The sequence below is a fragment of the Tasmannia lanceolata genome, unplaced genomic scaffold (assembly GCF_043159265.1).
Source record: "Tasmannia lanceolata isolate RefF3 unplaced genomic scaffold, GAP_Taslan_0.1 ptg000013l, whole genome shotgun sequence".
NCBI classification, from domain to species: Eukaryota; Viridiplantae; Streptophyta; class Magnoliopsida; order Canellales; family Winteraceae; genus Tasmannia; species Tasmannia lanceolata.
The window spans coordinates 43310660-43332573 of NW_027518690.1; the positions used below are offsets into that span (position 1 = coordinate 43310660).

The window sequence follows — 21914 nt, forward strand, 5'->3', positions numbered from 1 at the left end:
AAGTCCTTATAACTAGAAGGTATTTATTTATAGATGGATTCTTTAGAAAGGCCGCGTCCACATTGTAATACGGTGTGGCTCCCCCGAAAGGTTGTAGTGGGTCCCACCATTGACTTATCCTAGTCGTCCACTAGTTAGGCCTCTGCTTTAAATTGCCTAAAATCTAATAACATTAATTTTTTGTTGTGGAATATGGACGGTCCAAAAACTACACATAAGCTACTGTTCACATCAAATACGTACGATGAGCTCCCTTCCAACCATCTTGTATTGCATTCAAGGAATCTCCTTCCACTACCACTTTAAAGAATTGTAGACATGTTCATTGCAACGGAAACGGAAACGGAAACGGAAACGGAAACGGAAACGAAAAACAAAGAAATCATATGAAGCGAGCGAAAAATATATCTTCAGATAACGTTATAAATTTCCTACATATAAAACCTTTCAAAACTAACTATAAACTCAATTTATGAAATATTATACTGTTGTGCTGATATCATTTCCTTAATATTTTCTCTGGAAAAATATTCGATAGAAAATAAGGGTATGTTCAGCAGTCATTATTAAATGGGATTTTCCCCTTTCATTGGTGCGACGAATGCAAGAAACGAAAAAAAAAATCCAAAAGAAGGTGTTTGGCAATCACGACCTACCAAGCCTGATTTCACCATATTGGCTTTTTCGACCCTTAAAAAATGGGATTCTGCGGAGCGACTAGGAGCTGCTTCCGCAGATTCTCGTCAATCCGTTTCGGCTCGATTTTTTTGGAGGGAATTAGAATCGGTGTCAAGTGCTCTCCCATGCTAGCCTATCAGCCTCGCCATTAACCGACCTCCTTGCATGATGAAATGAGATTGATGAACCCTCCATCCAATCCGATAACTCGTCAATCCATCTTGCAAGCCGTCAAGGATACGACGAGCTTCCCTCCAACCATCTTATATCACATTCAAGGAATCTCCTTCCACTATCACCTTATCCGGTGAGATATGATTCATCATTAACATGTGTTGGATCGAGGGCAAACAGAATGTTGGAAAATAATACTTGGGAAATGACATCAGCTCTGCCATGTTTTGATATTTTCAATAAAGCATCATGTCTTTTAGCATTTAAAGAGCTATAAGAAGGTTATTACATTTCCCAAAAAGCTCTCACAAGCCAATTAAAAGGGGAAAGACAAGTTCGTACTGCGCAACTATTAAAACATGGTTACACGGAAAAATATTTTCACTGGAAAAATATTCAATAGGAAATAAATTACAGAGTCTAAGGGGCCATTTGGATACACGGATTTTAGAATTCGGGATTTCTTCAAAGTTGTAGATGAAAGACGTAGAAGAAGCGGACCAGCCGTTGTTTCCTGATTTCTTGAGAATAGGAGATCCTCTCATGTTTCCAGGTTTTAGAAATCATAGGATGTGGGAGTGATTTCCAAGAAACGCTATTAGGATAGCATACAACAGCTTGATCATTTGGATACGTGGATTTTATAATCCAGGTTTTAGTTTGAAAACACTGTAAAAGAGGGTTCGTGATCAAGCTGTTGTATGATGTCCTAATAGTTTTTCTTGGATTTTAAGTGAGAAATTCAAGTTTTAAAAAATCTCCCGCATCCTAAGATTTATAAAACCTAGAAATATGAGAGGATCTGCTGCTCTCTCGCTAGCAGAAAGAAGGGCAAGAAGTCAAAAACGATGGCGGGTCCGCTTCTTCTCTCGTATCTGGGCTACAATTTTGAAAAAAATCCCAGATTCTAAAATCCGCATATCCAAACGGCCCCTAAGTATTTTTAGTTTTCCATTTTACCATTTTTCCGAGGTGGACCTGCAGCTCAATGCTCGAGGCTTTGTATCTCAACCCTGACATAGCCCATTTGGTCCCAGCTTACTTGGTTAAAAAAGTCCCATGTTTTTTTAGGGCAATGATATCACCACTACCGTTTTTTATGATCGCACTCCTCACTTTATTAAAAATACGGTACAGCCCGCACCATAGGATGATCCACCAGTGTCCATAAGATGGGCCACAACCTCAATAGGCTGTGCCCCAAAATCATTTCCATAGAAATCAACCCTCTGATCTAGATCTATAGAGGAACCCTCTATAGATCGGAGGGTTAGGATCAACCAATTGAGATGATTTTTGGGGCACAACCTATTTAGGATGTGGCCCATGTAATTGACGGTTTGGATCATCATATGGTGAGGGCCATACCGTACATTTTAATAACGTGAGGAGTGCGATCATCAAAATATGGTAGTGGTGATATCATTTCCCTTTTTTTTTTCCATAGAAGTGAAGAAAAATTTTGATTTAAAAAATACATGAAAAATGAGTCAAACAAACACTGGAAAAAAACATTTTCAGGGAAAAAATTCCCCAAAAAAGTTTGGCAAATCCCTGGGCGTACGGGGGATGCCTACGTCCAAGGTTTCGTTCTCACTTCTCAGTTTCCAATTTAAGAGGAAAACCTTCAATTTGAGAAGCTTTCGATCTTCTCCTGTCTTCTTCATCACATCGCATATTCTCTCTATCTCACCAAGTAAGTATAATCCTTTGTTTCGAAACCCTAGGTTCTACCATGAAATTTAGGGTTCTATCTATCTTGGTTTTTCATTTTAAGGATTTTTATTGGAGTTTTACTCTGATTCATAAAGCGTTTTGTCTTCTTATTCCCATTGGGTTTGGCTAAATTGCTAACATCTAGGAATTGGAATTTCCTTTTTCTCTGTTACCCTTTGAATCTGTTCTTATTTTCTGTGATATCTGTGGCCTGGATGGGTTTAGGGTTTTGTGTTCACGAACTTTCATGCTGTTTCAGACGCAGTAGATCATATTTTTCTCGTCTATATTCTTCTGCACTATTTATATTTGTACGTCTAAAGGTTGGTTTCAACAAATTGATCTCATTGCCCCAACAAGTTTACTGGGTTTTACCTTGTCCAGGTTCTTGTTTGAGTTTGAGCTTTTAAAACATTGGCTTTGGAATCCCGAGTATTTGAATACTTTGTTTGGTTGCTGATGTGGCCTTTTGGGGTGTGCTCATGTCAGTTTTTTGTGAGAAAAAAAATTTAATCAGTTGAGAAGCAGTATTGTGGTTTCTTCATTGCCAATGTGTTTTTTTTTTGTCAAGTAATCTATTTTGTGTATATGATCAAGATTAAATAATGGAATATATTTCACTATTGGCGCTCTATCTATCTTTTCCATAAACAAGTAATATTCTTGCAGTTTTAAAAATTGCTTTTTCTTTAATTCTCTTTGTCGTATAAGCATCAGTCACCGAGAAGTTTCAAGATTGACACTCAACACCAAATTTTATGATTTGTTCGTTTGCCACTCCTTTGGTAAAAGTTGGTTTTAAACCTCCATAAAATCGAAGGGTTAGGATGATCCTATGGAGATAGTTTTTTGGGCACACCCGATCTATGTCAAGGACCATCAAATGAATGGTTTGGATCACCCAAACAACGTGGGCCCATCCATGTTTCTTGTCGACGGACCAGATAAGCTATTTGGTCTGTCGACCATATAATATGAATCCACACACACACACACACATATATTGGGATTTGCTAGGGTCCATCGCAAAAGGCTTTTCGCGGCTGGTCTGTCGCATCTCAGACCAGCCAACTCGTGAATGGAGACAAAAGCTGTCATCTTCATTCATGAGGTGGCTAGTCTGGTGTGCGACAGACCAGCCGCTTTTGCGATGGACGCTAGCAATTCCCATATATATTTGAATGTCCCTGTTGTTCGTTCTTTTTTCTAGTCTACATAATTGTCTCTCAATATACGGGCCACCATTACCTGAAAACTAATCTATTATTAATTTGCAGCTTATAACTCCTCAAGGCACACGTTCTCTTTGACAATTAGAATGGCAGATAGCGAACCTGTGATTGCCCAAACATTAGCAGTCATGGAGTTTCCACCTACAGCTACAGGCTATGCTTCCACAGACTACCCTGTGGTCAATCCAACTTCTATTTCTGATGATTGTACTTACACTACTGGTGATTCTACTCCCACCATTCCTAGTTTCCTACAAGTGCAGTTTATGCCTTTCCAGATGGTTCTGTTATAGGTGATGGAAATGCATACAATACAGAATCAAATTTGGTCGTGCAAGAAGCTGTTGGGGGGATTGATGCTAGTGAGAATCCTGTTGGTCAAGAAAGCACGGCAGTTGAACCAACCCAAGCTGTTGGATATGATTCTATGCATGGCAATGGTACCAGTGAAGTGGCAAATTTCACACTGACAGGACATGCTGAGAATGGAAATGTTTCAAATGAGTCTGATGGAACCATTTTTGAGCAACAGTTTGACGAAGGATCTGGTATTTCTTTCTCTCCAATGTCTGTCTCTAAATAAGAGATACATCATTTTGTCATGAAAAACCTATATTTCAAAATATTTCTTATTGACTTGACAACACTCGTAGTTAAAGACATTCTCTTCGTTGAATGGGTTTAAAGGAGCTCCCCTCAATTCAGATCAGTGTCAGGCTGTCAGCCTATGATCTGTGGGAAGGGTGGCAAATCATTTGTAATGAGGCGACAATGAGAAGGAAAGTCACTCCAAAATGGGATCGGCCTCCAATTGGATTCCTAAAATTAAACTTTGATGGTGCTTGTTTTGGAAATCCAAGTGCGGCAGGAATTGAAGGTCTTCGTAGGAATGAGAAAGGAGAGGTGATTAGGGCGTTCTTGGGTCCTAATGGTATTAGTGATTCAAATGAGGCGGAAATAAGAGCGGCCTATTCGGGTATCTTGCATCTAGATGAAAGTTATTTGAACAAGGTGATAGTGGAAGGAGATTCTTCAAATGTAGTACAGTGGCTGTCCGGTTTTGCCCCCTATCCTTCGAGATTTCTCAGTTTTATTGAGGAAATCTCTGATTATGGTTCGGGTTCTTCTGCATCTTATGTGCATGTTAGGAGATCGGCTAATGGTGAAGCTGACTCTCTCGCCAAATCTGGGGCTAGCAGATCTAGCTTGGAGTGGTTCAATCATCTCCCACCATAATTGTATTTGTTTTTCTTCTGTTTTTTCCCTTTTCTTCTCTGTAATTATTGTACCATCTCGGTTCTTTTTAATGCAATCACTATTTAAAAAAAAAAAAACAGGAAATTGATGATTACATTTTTTCCAGGAAGCTCTGGCAATTATTTACGTCTTACAAGGGTATCTCTTTTCTATTATTTATTGTAACATCAAATTTCTTGGCTCTGGCTGGGTTACTTGTTTAGCAGCATTTGGTTTGTTTTGTGTATTTACTTTGAGTGAAGTTTTAAGATTAATTCGATATTTACTTTGTCAAAATTTTGTGGTCTTGTGTCACATTACTACTTATAGATATTGCGTACATTTCCTCAAAACGTTACTATATCTTCTGATGGAGGAGGGTTCCTTGCCGATGATCTAGGTCCCTGGGTTGTGGTTGTGGCTGCTTTGTTCTCCTTTTATTTTATTGCAGATTTCTTACTGAGAAATTCTGGATCTTTTAAAAAAAAAAACTCAGTTGCAGTCTGTCAGCCTTCAAGTTTGAATGTGACTTCAAGAGCTTTCTAGAGTGGTAATACTGCTGGTTGGTTTTGATGGGTAACCCCAGGCAAATATTGGACAAGTGAGTCCTTATGGGTTGAACACCCTTTTAGAAATACACCTGCGGCGCTTTTGGATTGCTGGAATCTGGAATCAGGAATCAGGAATCAGTATTGATTCTGCTTCCCTGATGTCTGGCATTTGGGATTTAAATACTGGAAAGGCAACTTTTCGACAGAAACGGGGAGGAATTTTGGGTGGAACCCTTTACCCACCAAAGAGGTGGTATTTGGAGACCCCCCCTCTCTCTCTGAAATCTCTCTCTCTCTCTCTCTCTCTCTCTCTCTCGCCCCTCTATTAAACTGCATTTCTGGGTTAGGGTTTTAGATTTTTTAGTTAGGGTTTATGATTTTTTTGAGTTAGGATTTCAGATTTATAAATGGAATGCTAAGTTCATTTTCTTCGTGGGATTTCCCAAGTTTGAAGACAACACAGATTATTGAGATGCCCAAGGTTGAAAGCAATACAGTTTTCTCATTTTACCCTTTTCTTTGTTTTCTCTCTCTTGTTATAATCATTTCCATTTGATTTCCTTGTTTCTTACCCAAACACTAGAATCAGACATCTCATACCGTTTACAGAGAGAATGGGATGGGACGTGGATTCCGATTCTTGATTCCGACAATGCAAATGCACCCTTTAGGTATTTGAATCTATGATATACAGATATTTCTTAGTTTTATGGGGAGTTTGGCATTTTTTTTTTTTTTGAATGGCAGGGTAGTTTGGGATTTTTAAAAGGTCTTAATTGGTGTCCCAATTCAATTGGACTTGGGGTGCAATTTGTGTGTGAACTTGCAATCTGAAAAGACTAGAAGTCCTTTGTAGGGGCCATGCTGGAACAGGTCACTTAAGATCACCTTATCATTAGTTCATACACGTTTTTTTTTTAAAGGAAATAATCTGTTATTCTTTTTTTTTTGTGGGATTTACTTGTTACTTTTGTCTCTAAAAGAGTAAAAGGTTATTATGGTCTATTTTCTTGCTGGAATTATTTTTCTTCTTGGTGAGTGTGATAAATTGCTGGTTTACAACGTCTTGGTGAACATATTTTGGTTTTTTCCTAACCTAAACATTTTAATTTTGGAATGTTTACATTTTGCTAATGTTAAATATTTTCCATGTTACTGGACCATCAGCTATCTGCTCCATTTTGCGGTTTGAAAATTTTCTTCTAGGTATGTGTGATTAATTGCCAGTTTACAATGTCTTGGTGAACATTTTTTTTCCATCAAACACATTTTAATTTTTGGATTGTTTACATTTTTCTAATGGCAATGATTTTCTGTGTCAGTGGACCATCAACTATCTGCTTTTTGGGGGCTTGTATAGATTCAAGACCGTCTACGTCTTCTTTGAATGACATTTTGTTATCTTTTTTCTCAGCAATTTCCAATGAAGAAGGCCGATTATGGAGTATAGTTAGGGCTAATAGCTTAGATTTCAATGCTTGGACATCCCTTATTCAAGAGACAGAGAAGCTGGCAGAGGTATCTTTTCGCTTCAATCTGGAGATGGTTGATCCTGGCCAGTGTTGATTTGTTTTGGTTTGTATTTCTGCATATGAACCATGCTTGTTCTTGGTGATTTATTAGATCACTTACTCCGCCATGTAGCAAGCATGGTGATCTATTAAATCACTTACTCTACTCTGCCCTTGTTGTTACATTGGTGTGAATTTATTTGATTTCTTTTTCCTTTTCTTTTCCTTTTTTTTTTGAATAGTAAGTTCATTGATTTCTTTCTTCTTCTTCTTCTTCTTCTTTTTGAATGGCAAGTTCATTGCTTTCTTAATTACTATTTTTCATGTGAATGCAAACTTAATGACACAAATCCAAAGCTATCCAAATATGAATAACTGTAACTTGGGTAAAAAATACCTAATAAGGAGGTGAAAGAGATAAAGAGAATCAATTAGTTTTTCTTAGTTAAATACTTAAATCCAAAGGTATCCAAATACGAATGACCAGAACTTAGGTAAAAAATACCAAAGAAGAAGGAGATTAAGAGAATCAAAATGTTAAAGATGAAGCAACTTTTAACAATACCCAAAATTCGAATGGAAGGTAGTTTGGATGCTCGCTTTATATTCTGTCATAGTACAAGCTTCAAAGCTTACAGGTATAAAATGTCATCTACTTCAAAGGTGCATTGCATGCATTAAAGAATTGGGACAAGTAACAAAACTTAAAAAAATATATAAAAAATGAAGGAATGCGACCTAGCTAGGCATGGAGAATTGAAATATTAAATGGATTCAACCTAGAAACACACTACAATGCATGGGGAAAAGTAACACATGATTCCAGTGTAGTCAAACTTTGGAAAATGCAACTCTTATAACTTCTCATTGGGGCTTCCGACATGTGGTTAAATTTTATTGACCATCAATCTTTCATTTACCAAATATGACATCCTCTATGTTGATTTTCTTTTCTGCCATTTCTTTTGTCCTTTCTTATTATGTCTCTTTTTTAGTATGGTAAATGATGAAAAACTCATCCTCCTTGTTAAGTTGTGAACCTTGTTGACTTCTATGGTTTGGACTGCATTACTTAACCCACTTACAATTTAAATTGTTAAATTGTTTAGTTCTATTCATTCTTTTTCCATTGTGCATTTGGAACCACTGTTTAAAACTTCGAGGATATCATGCGAGTCATCTACTCTTTTTTACTTTGGCCAAGCCCTCATCCTTATCCGAGATTTACCCTGCCAAGTCATTCAAAACTCATTTGGATCACCCGAATTAATAACAATTTGACCACGTCAATCATTGACACACCGGCTTGACTCCCTTTTACCTTGGTTGAGTTCAGGTTAGAGTATTGTTTGGAACAAGCATTGTTTGGTTTAAGAAAGTGGAATCCCTCACATCTAGGCTAAATAAAGTCCTAATAAAACTTAAATAGGATGAGTTTTTGAGTCTCCTCTGTTTGTTTCAGATTCTAGAGGATGCTTTCCCTTCTTTAGAAGGTGATGATCATTGGGCATGGTGGCAGGACCTAGGGGTGTCTTGTGTCCATTCTTTCTTCTCATCTCTTGGATGTTGGAACGCAAGAATCCTTCTGGTGAAGGATGTGGAAGTCTGCTGTCCTCTTTAGAGTTCAATGCTTTTGTTGGATTTTTATCCTTATCAGGATAAACACCTTGGCTTTGCTAAGTCTGAACTCTGAAGGCTTCACGTTGGTGAGCATGTGTATGCTTTGAAGTCACAATTAGGCATTGCAATCTTGCCTTGCGTGTCTGGAAATTGGTTCTGCGCTGTTTTGATGATCAATGCATCCTTTCCCGTCATAGTTAATAGTCTTCTGACCACTTATTTTTGCATTGCAATCTTGCCTCGCCCGTGTGGAATTGGTACCACACTGGGTTGGTGTACAATGGGTCTTCCCTTGAACGTTGAATGGGCTATTCCAGAGCTGGTGGGGACCCCTTCTCATTAAAAGGGAATATTTTCTGTGGTCAGTGGTGCTGTGCCTAGTGGTTTGTGGAAAAATAAATGAATGGACCTTTGGCAAGACTTGCTTTTCTTGCGACAGAATCTGATGGTAGGTTATCATCTTCTTGCGACTTGGACGTCTGGAAAGCTTGACTTCTTATTCATCTCCAATTTGGACTTTTACAAAAAATGGCAGTTCTCGTTGTTCGCATGGCTAAAAGAAAGAGGTCTGCAGCCTGGAACCCCCTGCCAACCGACGCCATCAGATTAAATTTTGATGGGCGTTCGCTTGGCAATGCAAGACTTGCTGGAATTGGTGGCGTTTCAGGAAGTGCAATGATGATACCCTGTGGGAATTTTGAATTTTCAGTCCCCAAAGGTATCACTGGTCTCCTTGCTGGTCTGAAAATCTTTGCTTCTAGGCTTAATGAGATGCTTCAGTTTGAGGGGACTCTCAAAATAGCATTAGTTGGGGTTTGAGAGCAAGTTGTGGCCTGTGGCGCTTGGGTTGCATTATTAGAGAAATTCATAGTATATGCGGAGACAGAGGTTGTTATTTTAATCACATTGATAGAGGAGAATGATAGAGCTGACGTTTTGGCAAAAGAGTGTTAAAGGAATCTACATGTGAGGGGCAATGCCTGCCCCTCCTGTAGCTATTCTGTTTCTCTGTTTCTTGTTTTCTAATGAATCTGTTACCAATATTTTTTTTTTAAAAAACTTCTTATTTACACTATGAGAATTGTTATTTGATTTATCTGAGGATTATCTTGCAGTACTGAAAATTTCTCCATTGAAAGTAACCTACCTAATTTTTCTTTTTCCAGGATAGTATATTTAAAATCCGAAGAGTCTATGATGCATTTCTGGCAGAATTCCCCTTATGCTATTGTTACTGGAAGAGTTATGCAGATCATGAAGCACTTTTAGGCTCTGTTGACAAAGTTGTGGAGGTGTATGAGCGAGCAGTTCAAGCTGTGACTTATTCTGTTGATATTTGGTTGTACTATTGTGTGTTTGCAATATCAACATATGGAGATTCTGATACACCATTCGCAGGTAATAACTATTCACTTATTTTTCTTTTCTCCTTTCAATATAATGTCACAGGTTGAAGCCTTTCTTGATTGGCTTTCTCATTATGATGGAAATATGGTTGCAATTTGTGTTGCTTTCTAACCTTATTTCGGTATGCCTGCAACAGTGATACATCACATGTATGGTGGAAAGGTTTGCTGGGAATGCACTTTAGAAATGCTATTTTCCGAAGTGCAAACCCTTATTTCAATTTTCTTTTAGGATTTAATTTCATTGTTATGGCCTCATTGTAACCCTGCCCTTTCTTTTCCAAAATGCCTGTCTAGTAGTCATGTTGTTCTACACAATTACTGCTTCCTTTAACTTTCGAACTCTCGAGGCTATCTGGGTGCATCAATGTACAAAATGCTGCTTGGAAGATCACATTCAGTTAAAGTCTAAGATGGCCTGTATGCTCTGCTCCAATTCACGGACATAGTATGGGTTTTTTCAGGAAGGTAAATGCAGTGTATTTGTGTCCAACTTTGGTAGTGTCTTGCAACATTAAAGTCTACTTTATACCTTTTATGGATGGCTTCACGATGGTAAACTTGATATTTATACCTTTTCTATAATCATATTACTTATTTTCATGGTGTTTCAGGCTGTTTGAACGAGGATTAGTATATGTTGGAACAGATTACTTATCATATCCCCTCTGGAATAAATAAATATGAATACTCACAGCAGGAGTGGAGCCACCTGGCTATGATTTACACAAGGATATTAGAAAACCCTATTCAACAACTTGATCTCTATTTTAACAGGCAATTCCTCACCTCAGCACTTTGTGTGTTTGATTTTCCCTTTAAAATGCATGTGATATTTATGTTCTTTATTCACACATATTGGTTTATGTCTGACTGTCAACATGATGGCCAGGTTTACATTTGAAAGGATAATTGATAGTTGAGTTGATTTGCATTTTTTTCTTTCTGAATCTTGCTTTGCTTGGTATCACAGTAGTAAGTGAACTTAACCAGTGTAAGTTGTGGAAATTATACGATAGAAACAACATATGAGTGATGTGTTCTATTAGTTATAAGCTTCCAAATTAAGAACTGATGAGTGTTGAATGGGATCAAGGAACCTGTGCCATGGACAGTGGTACTATTATTGTAGATATTTTGGTTTACTACTGGATGTGTTTATTCTCCTCTACGTAAGTAACACATCTCACTATTCAAATAAATAAATAAATAAGTAACACATCCCATTATTCCATGTAAAGAGGGCGAGCCTTGCCGCAACGGTAAGGTTGCTCCATTGTGACCTGGTGGTCACGGGTTCGAGTCACGGAAACAGCCTCTCTGCAAAGTAGGGGTAAGGCTGCGTACATCTAGCCCTCCCCAGACCCCGCAATGGCGGGAGCCTCGTGCACTGTGCCGCCCTTTTCATTATGCCATGTAACATCTCTTGACTTTCTGAGTTACTTTAAGGAGTTTGTTACATGTAGGGACTTTGCTCTAGAAAGCTGCCTTTAGAATTCTTGTGCAGTTTGTTCTTCTCGAGTACCTAGTGCTAAAATGCGTTTTGATCATGCCATTCCAAAAAAAAAAAAAAAATCTTTTTGGTCATCTTCCTTAACTTTGTGGAATCCTTAATTTGTTTTAAGTTATGATAAAGGTCAAAACTGTTTAATTTTTATATTCTTTTAAACTCTCAGTGGAAAAAGATACGATGTTGTGCTTGGTATCAAACTAATTTTATGTGATTCTGTGCAATTATGTCTAATTTTGTTGGTACTGTACAGTATCTTAACTAAGAATCAATCAAAACTGTTTTCATTTAACACATCAAGGTCAGAACTTTTTAATTTTCATAATCTTTAAATTCTCAGCAGAAAAAGAGAGTAGTGTGTTTGTCATCAAGCTATTTTTAACTGATTCTGTGCAATCATGTCTGATTTTGTAAATTCTGTAAAGTATCTTAATTATGAATCAATATTGAATTTTTGTTCTTTGCGAGCTCTAAAAGAAAGTACATGGCATATTTTTGTTTTTTCACTCCATCCCTATGAGCTCCACCTATCATGTTATGTTGTGCAATTTTTCGGAACAGTAAGCATGTTATACTGTCAATGTATCACCCTTCTTGTTACCATCTTGGTGTTGTTGCTTCACAGCTTCAAGGAGTTGGCCAGAAGTTGGCCTTTATCTGAAATACGGAGTGCTGAGGAAGCTGCCATGGTAACTGCAAGTCTGGAGACTAGTGGCCAAGGAGCCGAGGGCGGGGTCCATCCCGATGGTGTGGAAACATCTTACTAAACCCGTAAGTGCAGGCTTAACAGAAGCAGAGGAGTTGGAGAAGTATGTCGCCATAAGGGAAGAAATGTATAAGAAAGCTAAGGAGTTTGATTCTAAGATCCTTGATTATGAAACAGCTATAGGAGACCATTCTTCCATGTAAGCCCCCTTGATGACGCAGAGCTCGACAATTGGTCTAACTATATGGATTTTCTTGAAAGAGGAGACAACTTTAACAAGGTACTACTCCTCTATTGACCTCATTTCAAGTGTTCTGGCAATAACCCGGTTCAGTTCTTTGATGGGTTTAGTTATCCTACTTGTTAACTATATACACTCGTTGTAAATTTGTAATGGCTACGAACTTACAGTTGAGTCATATTTGGCTGCATTATATGTTTTATTGTATAAGTGTTGGATGAAGCAACATTTTAAAACGAGAAATTGAACTGAGGCTAGAGCATGGGCTTATGGTTTGGTTTCCGGGAGGCTAGGTACTTCAATCCCTTATTTGTCAGTAGACATTCAAGCTTCATAATATGCGTTGGATGGTAACTGTATGATTTTTTTTCAAATCCCGGTCTCATACGTGCAGGTATCTTATTATCTACGTAACCATCTGTCTGTCAGGCAAGGAGGGTCCCTTCCTCCGTGTTGAGGGGCCTTCCTGATGGGCCAACTAAGTATTCCTTGTGCATATCTCTTTGTTGCTTGATTTATAATATATACTTGCACTCCACCATGGATCAGGATTTATAAGTTGTGTACCATTTCAGGTTGTCAAGTTATATGAAAGATGCCGAATAGCTTGTGCGAATTATCCTGACTACTGGATCCGTTATGTACTATGCATGGAAGCCAGTGGAAGTATGGAGCTCGCAAATAATGCTCTTGCCCGTGCTACCCTAGTCTTTGTGAAGGTATTGCATACTTAATTTTTGGTACTTATTTAAACTTATCCTGACAGTTGCATGCATGGTAACAATATGTAAAATGCCATACATGTTTTCCGGTACCATATGATTTCTTACTTATTCTTAATGAAGCAAGTGATTTTTTGGACTGAGTAATTTAATGATGGCGGTGGAACTAGTGGCAGAAACAAATTCTGCAAAGCAAGAGAAAAAGTGATAAGATACATATTGTATGTTAACTTTTGCTTACTACATATTAAGGAAACTGAACACTTGTATTCTTCTCATGTATTGTTTGATTGGAAACCAAACAAAAATTCAGAAAATTACCAATCAAGGAAACCAAAAAAAAAAAAAAGAAGGAAATCAAACATAAAAAACTAAGGTGTCTTCCATTTTCTTTCAGATACTGTGGAGACATTACCTATTGCTTTTGGCTTATTGATTTCCTATGGTACTTATTTCCTTCATTCATTGGGAGATGAATGCCATGTGTGAGAGTGGTTAGCTTTCAGCATTGACAGACTCTAGAGGATTCTCTTTTAGCATTGACACTGTAGAGGATTCGGCTCCTTGATGTTCTTGATCCAAACTTTTTCTTATTAGTTTTTTACCTAGGCAAATGCAGATCAAAGGGTCTGGAATACATTCGGCAGCTTCTTAATTGCTAAAAAAATATTTAAAAAATGAAAAAGAAAAAGATTGGAAAACATTACTATTTGCATGTCAATAGTCAAAATCAAATGATTTGACAGAAAAAGGGCTTACAAAGAGATAAGAGCAGAAAACGTTGTTTTTGCACGTATATAGTCAAATTCAAATGATTTGCCTGTGAATCATATGAATCACTTGTACAATTTAGGGAAATCTCCCATCTTTGATACGAGAATGGTGATCCTTTGGATGTAAGTGAATGATCATTGGAGAGTACTGTAGGTCCTTGCAGGATGGTAGCCACTATTTTGCTAATATGGGATTTAGCAAATAAGATAATGGGTTTATTTGGCTAGAACCCAAAGACTAGCATATACTCTAGCTAAGGAAGGTGTAGATAAACGAGCTATGTATTGGCCAATCTCTATTCTTAGCATTAACTGTTGTATATTTATTTCATGCTTATTGATGAAGTGTTCAATATCTAAAAACAAGTAAAATTTTGGGACACCCTATTTGCTGTTAAATAATTTTTCTCCCTGATGAGAGTTGTGGACTCTTGATGTCATTTGAATTGTGTGTAATTAAGAATGCTTCTATTTTGTTTTAAAGTTGAATTACTATTTCCTTTAGGAGTTGTTTTTTTATTTTATGCTGCCTTTTTAGCTTATCTGTTGTCTCAATGCTCTCAACAGAGACAGCCAGAGATTCACCTTTTTGCTGCTAGATTCAGAGAACATTGTGGAGATATTCCAGGAGCCCGTGCTAAATTTCAGCGTGTGTATTCTGAACTTTCACCTGGTGTACTGGAAGCCATAATAAAGCATGCAAACATGGAATATCGACTTGTAAGATCATACGAGCTTCTAGAGATTCTGCTGGTGGCTGTTGCAATTTTTATTTTTTTTTGAATGGTTGTTGCAAATTTTAAGCTAATTTTATCTGTTATTTTTCCAGGGAAACTCACAAGCCGCTTTTTCTGTATATGAAGAGGCCATCACTGCAGAACAAGAAAAAGATAACTCTCAAATACTGCCAATGCTGTTTGTTCAGTACTCACGATTTCTCTACTTGGTAGGATGCCAGCAATCAAATTAATATTCAATTACTTAACAAAATGCAGCTAGTTGATGGGACTACTCTTTGAATCTAAAGCTATTGAATTAGATATCATCCGAACCTTAATTGGGTGTTTGGAACCTTTGAAGTTTGATTGGATTTAAGTTTTCATTTAATTTTTTAAAGAATTGTAGCTTCTACAAAAAATTCATTTAATTGTTTGAAGCCTTGTACCTTCTACAAGGTTGTTGTAGCTAGCACAGTTTTAAGAAGACTCCTCTAGCATTTCCTTGGAGAGATGTTTCAACAGTTTCCCATTTTATGGAAAAGCTTCATTATGCAAATGAATTGCAATGCCAACCAACAACCCCGTTGTTACTCCAAATTATTGTCAAATATAATTAAAAGGCACTCTACTCTTCAAACAACTAATTCTAGTCGTCATCCTATTTTAATCTCAATTATTTAAAAGCTAACAAACAGGGTAAGCGTAATTAAAGTTTTAAGCGAGCTCTATCAATCAATCATGTGGTTTACTTGTTTAACTTTCAAAAAATAAAAAAGCTAATGAACCCTTTACAATCTTAAGAAGTCCTAATTACAGTTAGAAGAAAAAATCAGTGGAACATCAGATGGGAAGACCAAGATCCCTTACAGCAGGAATCACATTCTTGCCCAGGGGGGCCTAAAAGGAAACTGATTATGGAGATTGTGACGCTGGAAAAAATCCTTCATGAGATAAGGAGGATGGTTTATGACGAAGAGATAGCCTCCATTAATAACCCTACCCAGCAGGAGATTTCTGGAAAACTACTAGAAAATCAGTGGAAATCATTTAAAATGGAAGCTAGGGATCGTCCTCTTACTTTTTTCAATCTCTGTGGGGCTGCCGATGTGAAAGATACCCATTCACCCCTGCACAAGCATCCCTTTTCTAACTTAATCCTGGTTGAGGAAAGGAGTAAGTGGAAGAGACTATGGGAAGTCTCGAGAGAGATTAGTATCTCTTATCTGGAGGATGAAATTGAAATCCGAAAAAGCCCTGGTTTCTTGGAAAGGAATCCGAATGCTGCTTCCATGGGCTTGCCGCTTAGCCACCTTCAAAGCCTTCTGGACGAGCTTGGAAAATGTTCCCTTTAGTTGAGCACTGCTGGGGAGTGTTGGTAATGTGCTTCGTTGGTAAGACCGGCAATGGTATGGTGAAGGAAAAGGTTAATGTTTAGGTAGTGAATTTGTTTTGTTACGTTTAGTTCATATGGTTCTCGGTATGCACGGTCCAGTCTTATTGATATTTTGTAACGCAAGACGGGAATCCTGGTCCCCAATGCTTTTCTAATATTAATGAAATTTGTCATCTTTCAAAAAATAAATTAGAAGAAAAACACCAACTCCAATTTAGAAACAAGTAATCCTCAGGATTGATTGATTGACCCCGCTTAAAACTTTAATTAGGCCTACCCCTAAACTCAGTTAAAGCTGACTATAAAATTCCTCCAAAATAATAATGACCGTAACTAGAACAAAGTTTGAGCCAGAAAGAACATGAGGGTATGCTGTTTAAGGTGTTCGTAACAAATTAACAATAAGGTGAGAGAACGACTTATAATTACTCCCATCTGATGTTTTATCTACTGGATCAGTGTGGAATTTGTTCTTATTCTAAATGCCACTACAGGTATATTATATTTTGTTGGTCTCTTGTAGGTTGCTGGGAATACAGAGAAAGCCAAAGAAATTTTAGCTGGAGCCCTTTCCCATGTGCAACTTTCAAAGCCACTTGTAGAGGTTTCTTCTCTCCATATTCCCTCTATTATTTTTTAATTCAGTTGAGGGAATTCTCAACATCCATGTATTTTGAATTGAACCATTGTGAACTTGTTTGTCTTTGTGTAGGCTGTTATCCATCTTGAATCAATTCAACCATTTCCAAAGCAAATCGATTACTTGGATTCACTGGTGGAGAGGTTCATAGCACCCAACCCTGATGACCCTATTACAGCGAGTCTCACAGACAGGGAAGAATTATCTAGCATATTTTTGGAGGTAATGGTTGGTTGTGATGTTGGGAGAGCCAATATAATCCTTTTCCTTTTGTTATATAATTAATCAATAGTGTGGACTTCCTGAAATCACCAAACAGCTTCCCACTCTTTTCGAATTACCAAACTTGCCTTGGTTTCTTTAGGAGGAATTGTGAACTAATCATCGGAAGTTGAAAACCGTTTACATTTAATTGTAGAATTTGGTTAATTTTAGTGCTACATGTTATAGCTCTGGTATGTATGGGAAAATTTTGTATCCATTTTTTCAGCATCTCTACTGGTAACCATTCCAAAAAAAAAAAAACATCTACTAGTAGAAGGGAATGAATTGGCAAAAAAGTTATTATTTTTTTCTATGTTGGACCAACGAAAGAAAATATTGTCATCTTGGAAAATCTCCCAAAACTCGAAGTATAACCATTTTTGATTTGTCAAACTTTAGCTATTTGTATTTTTTTTATTCTCCAGATGATGTTCTGAACTGTTTCACCTTCGTTACAGTTTTTAGATTTCTTTGGAGAGAGACAGTCAATCAAGAAGGCCTACAATCGGCATGCTAAGCTATTTTTACACCATAAGAGCACATCAGAATCGAAAAAACCTCATGCTGAAGATTATTTGGCTTCAGACAAGGCAAAACTGGCCAATTCTTATGCAGGCGTCTCTTCACCAGCTCAGTCAGTGATGGGTGCCTATCCAAATGTGCAGAACCAGTGGGCTGCAGGTTATGGGCCACAACCTCAAGCCTGGACGCAGGTTCCACAAACACAGGGACAACAGTGGAATCCCGTCTATTCTCAACAGGTATGACACCTATTTGTCTTTTTAACATTTTCTTTTGAAATAAACAGAGCCTTAGCAACAAGTGCACATCTGCTTTTTTTGAGTGATAACAGTAATATTATCAATGAAAATAGCTTGAGAGAGATTTCCATACTAGTGTGCATCTCTTCTAGGAAGTGTAGCCCACATGCAAAAACTCATTGGTACGGAGAAGGCACTTTATGAATTCATATCATGACTCAGTAAGTACTTGAATTCTCCTTGGAATGGAGGAGGCACTTTTTTCCATCGCTTCTTTCCCCTTCTAGAAGTACACCACGGATCAAACTTATGGGTCTAAAACCCATTACCTCAGCCGCACCTTCATTTTCTGGGATGAGTGCAATGAAGGTGATATCCCAGACTTCAATGTTTAAAGACCTCGCACATCAGGTGCGCATACCCAACTTATATGTTAAGGTGGTAGCCATGAAATATATCAATTTACCTTTTTACTTTTTTTCCTTGATTAGTTTTTTCTCAGTCCACCTGCGTTCAAAACTTCAAATGCTTATGCTATACTTTTCTTTTAAGTATTAGATACATGGTTGGAGGTAGATAACTCATGTCACTGACATGTTGACCATGCGGAGGACAATTTTTGAAATGGCTAACCTACCGGTCTTAAGAAGGAAATCATTATACCATTTTGTAATGTAATGATACTGTTGTTATTTGGTGATACCAAGTTTACGATTCCTAATTCCTGTTAACTCCTTATACTTGGGAAAACTTAAAATCAAAGACCAATATTAGAATAGTTTCGTGACAGTGCAAACATGGTAGTAACAGTCTGAGGAGAACAGTAGGGGTATACTCGTGGTATCAGGTGTTTTGGCTGTGATCTTTAAATTTTTAATGTTCTAAGCGAAGTTGAGAACATAAAGGTCGTGTCAGTCCGATTTTAAAAGTTGGTGTATTATGTTTTCGCCATATTATGTCAAAATCCTGCCAGTATATTTACTTGTGATTTGTTAATTTTTGTACCTCCGAACAGGCTAATGGAAAAAGAAAAGATAAACCATAACCGACAAGATATTGTCTGCCTTTTTCATATGGTTTTCTTGCTTGTGATTATTGGTGTCGGGTTTTACTTGTCCGCGTTTCCAATTTTCCACCTGGGATTTATAATTAGTCAGAGGAGTAATGTATAGTCAATGAAAGACTTCATTGAGATAACAATGGCAAAGTATAGAACCAACTGTGATAACAACTTGATATTTATTCCATTTTTATAGATCCCAGTACTTACATTTCACTTGATTTTCAGGCTGCCTATAATGGGTATGCTGGTTACAGCAGCTATACACAGCCGCAGATACCCACATCAACCCCACAGAGTGCTGCTTATGGTGCTTACCTTCCGGCATATCCTGCTCAGGTATTCCTATTTCCATCTTAATATATTATTACATAGGAGCTACTTCACCAATCAGTAGCTAGAATTTTATTTGAACCTGGGAAGCTTTTGACAAGAATCCAAAAAAATGAAAATACTTGGCACAACATAAAAGAAATAACCAGCACAACTTTTTTGCTAAATAACATTGGTTATATTTATCCAGCCTTTTTGTGATGCTTACTGTCTAAAAAATAAGTACACAGTAGAAGGGCCCAGCTACTTATCTTATTTTCAAGGAAACATATTTGTGCTATTTTCATGGGGAAAAAACAACTTATCAAAACGTCCACCATTCCTAAAAGGATATTGCGATACATACCTTGCTCTTTCAAGGTCCACCTTGAGTTTATTGTAAATTACCGAAATATCCTTATGAATAGAGGGTCATCCAATGTCTATATTTTTTATTTTTTGAAGAGGTGACTGTTTTATTTGCAATGAAAAGAAAGATACATCAGGAGAGATATATATTACATCAGAGCTGGTCCCTTGTTTTGCAAGAGAGCCTGCCAAGTCATTGGTCGTTCTAAGAACATGAAGACTGGTGACATCCATCTCCCTAGTGCTCTTTAATCTCCATTGTCTAATTGCCAAAATGCGAAGGACTGCTACCCCTTCCCTGTTGATCCAGCCTATGACATTCTTTGATTCCCTTTCCACCCAGAGGTTGAGTCAGCTCCTTTTTAAATAGATACATTATCATAAGGAGAATGTTGATCTCCGCTGTGTTTTGAGTTTGCAGTGCCGATTGGACCAGAATTGCCCAGATGCACCTTTACACGATCATTCCTAAGTACCCCACCAATATCCTCCGGGCCGGGTTACCCAAAGAACAGCCATCAAAATTAAGATTTATCACTTCAAGTGAGGGAGGCATCAAACTTGACAGTTTCTTATAGACCCCCCCATCTTGCACCAATGATTCGCTTCCGACATCTAATGAGGTCTTGGGTCCTTGTGCTACAAAATTCATCCCTAGAGAGTTTCTGAGAAGGTTCCTCCTTGTCATAAAAAACCCCTTTGATTTCTTTCAATCCTGAAGGACCAAATAACAGCAAAGGGGGCCATCCACCATAACACCTTACCCTTGTACCCAAGGTTACTACAAGGATATGGGGACAGCTTGTCCCCTAAAGGGCTCAGTTCTGTAATCTGGTTTTTTCTATAAATAAAGAAAGTTACCTTTCAAAAAAAAAGAAAAAAGAAGGTCCAGCCATCAAGAAGAGCCTAAGGGACCCGACATCCTTAAGATTCCTATAGAAAGCCCGCCTCCAAATAACCCTATCCCCCCTTGTCTCACAAGACTCACTATGTTGTAACAATAACAACACTTAACTATACATTGAATAATGGTGTATCATTTATACTCCTGATGATCCATCTGTATTCTACCTCCCTTTTTTGTCTGTTTAGTGGGTTGTTTCCGAGTGAATTAAAGTTGTCAAACGTTATGGCTTTTAATATTCAGTTTTCTTTAAATATCCAGTGTTCTTGCCAGGAATCATGGATGTCTTTCGTTTTAGGTGTAGAGATGCACACTAAACAATTTTTGTATGTATTCAAGTCATCACCACCTTCCAAGTAATTTTCAGCAGCCCATGCTGGTCTGTACCTTGATCAGCCGGTGGACCCCGCACCAGATAGCTCTATAAGCAGACTATGGCGATGAGTGTGCATATCATAATTTGTTGCATGCTAATTTACCGGATCATTATCCATAATGGTCATAGTTAATTGCTACTAATTTTTCTATTATTGTAATTGTCAGGAAACATTTCCACGGCAAAGCTATCCTCACTGGGCCCCAGCTTTGTCTCCTTCGCAGCAACTGGGTCCAGCCCCTCAGGCTTACCATAGCAGCTACTATTAAGCATGGCAGAGATTATTGGTGCGGATTTTGCGACCTGGAAACTAGTCATCTTTTTTTTTTTTTTTTTTAATCCCGAGCCATCAGTGAGATACCACCCTGGAATAGCTGGAATTACATTTCTTTCTGCCGGCCAAGAGATAGTCTTAGGTAGACAGTTTATCTCTGATTTCTACAGAGTAGTTCAAGTTAATAAAGTTATTTTATTGTGATTTGACATTACAAGAACAGAATCACGCTTTGTAGGATTTGAACCTCCTCTTGGTTTTAAGACTATGTTACAGTTCTTAGAATACCTTTGTTCTTAGACCCAAAGATTTATAATATCTATTCCATCTCTCTACGATGTCAATATTTTCTATTCCATTTCTCTCTTATTTCTTTATCAAACATGACCAGTAACAAAGTTATCGGCCAAAAGTAAAACAATTCACTCATTTTTTGTCAAAAACGATGCCAACTGCACATGACCTTGCAATTCAGGCAATGTAGAGAATAAGTTATCTTTGATTAAATGCTGTTTCATTTTCTAAAGTTTCTATGTTTGTAGACCTCCCAAAAGCAGGAGAGGCTACATGTTCCTACTTATGATTGACCCTATATGGTTTTTCCAATTGAATTTTATTTTATAGCTCCTGCTGACTCAAAATCGATTTCCAGAATCCAAAACAAACAGGGCCTTTAGCCTCTCTAAAGGCATGCTGAAACAGTTAGTTCCTCTCGAGAGATTCACAATCTCATAAATATTCGAGTTAGGGTGACTTTATTCCAGAG

General features: G+C 37.7%; 1 pseudogene across 1 annotated transcript; it reads left to right on the forward strand.

Annotated features, from left to right (window-relative positions):
• The first annotated feature begins 2353 nt into the window (after positions 1–2353).
• On the forward strand, positions 2354–21492 carry LOC143890175 (pre-mRNA-processing factor 39-1-like; annotated as a pseudogene). Its single transcript, XR_013255135.1, has 14 exons — positions 2354–2548; positions 3846–4348; positions 7002–7105; positions 9885–10116; positions 10739–10901; positions 12260–12620; positions 13157–13300; positions 14644–14796; positions 14906–15022; positions 16712–16792; positions 16901–17050; positions 17551–17853; positions 19142–19252; positions 21042–21492. The product of XR_013255135.1 is annotated as a pre-mRNA-processing factor 39-1-like (transcript).
• Positions 21493–21914: the final 422 nt, after the last annotated feature.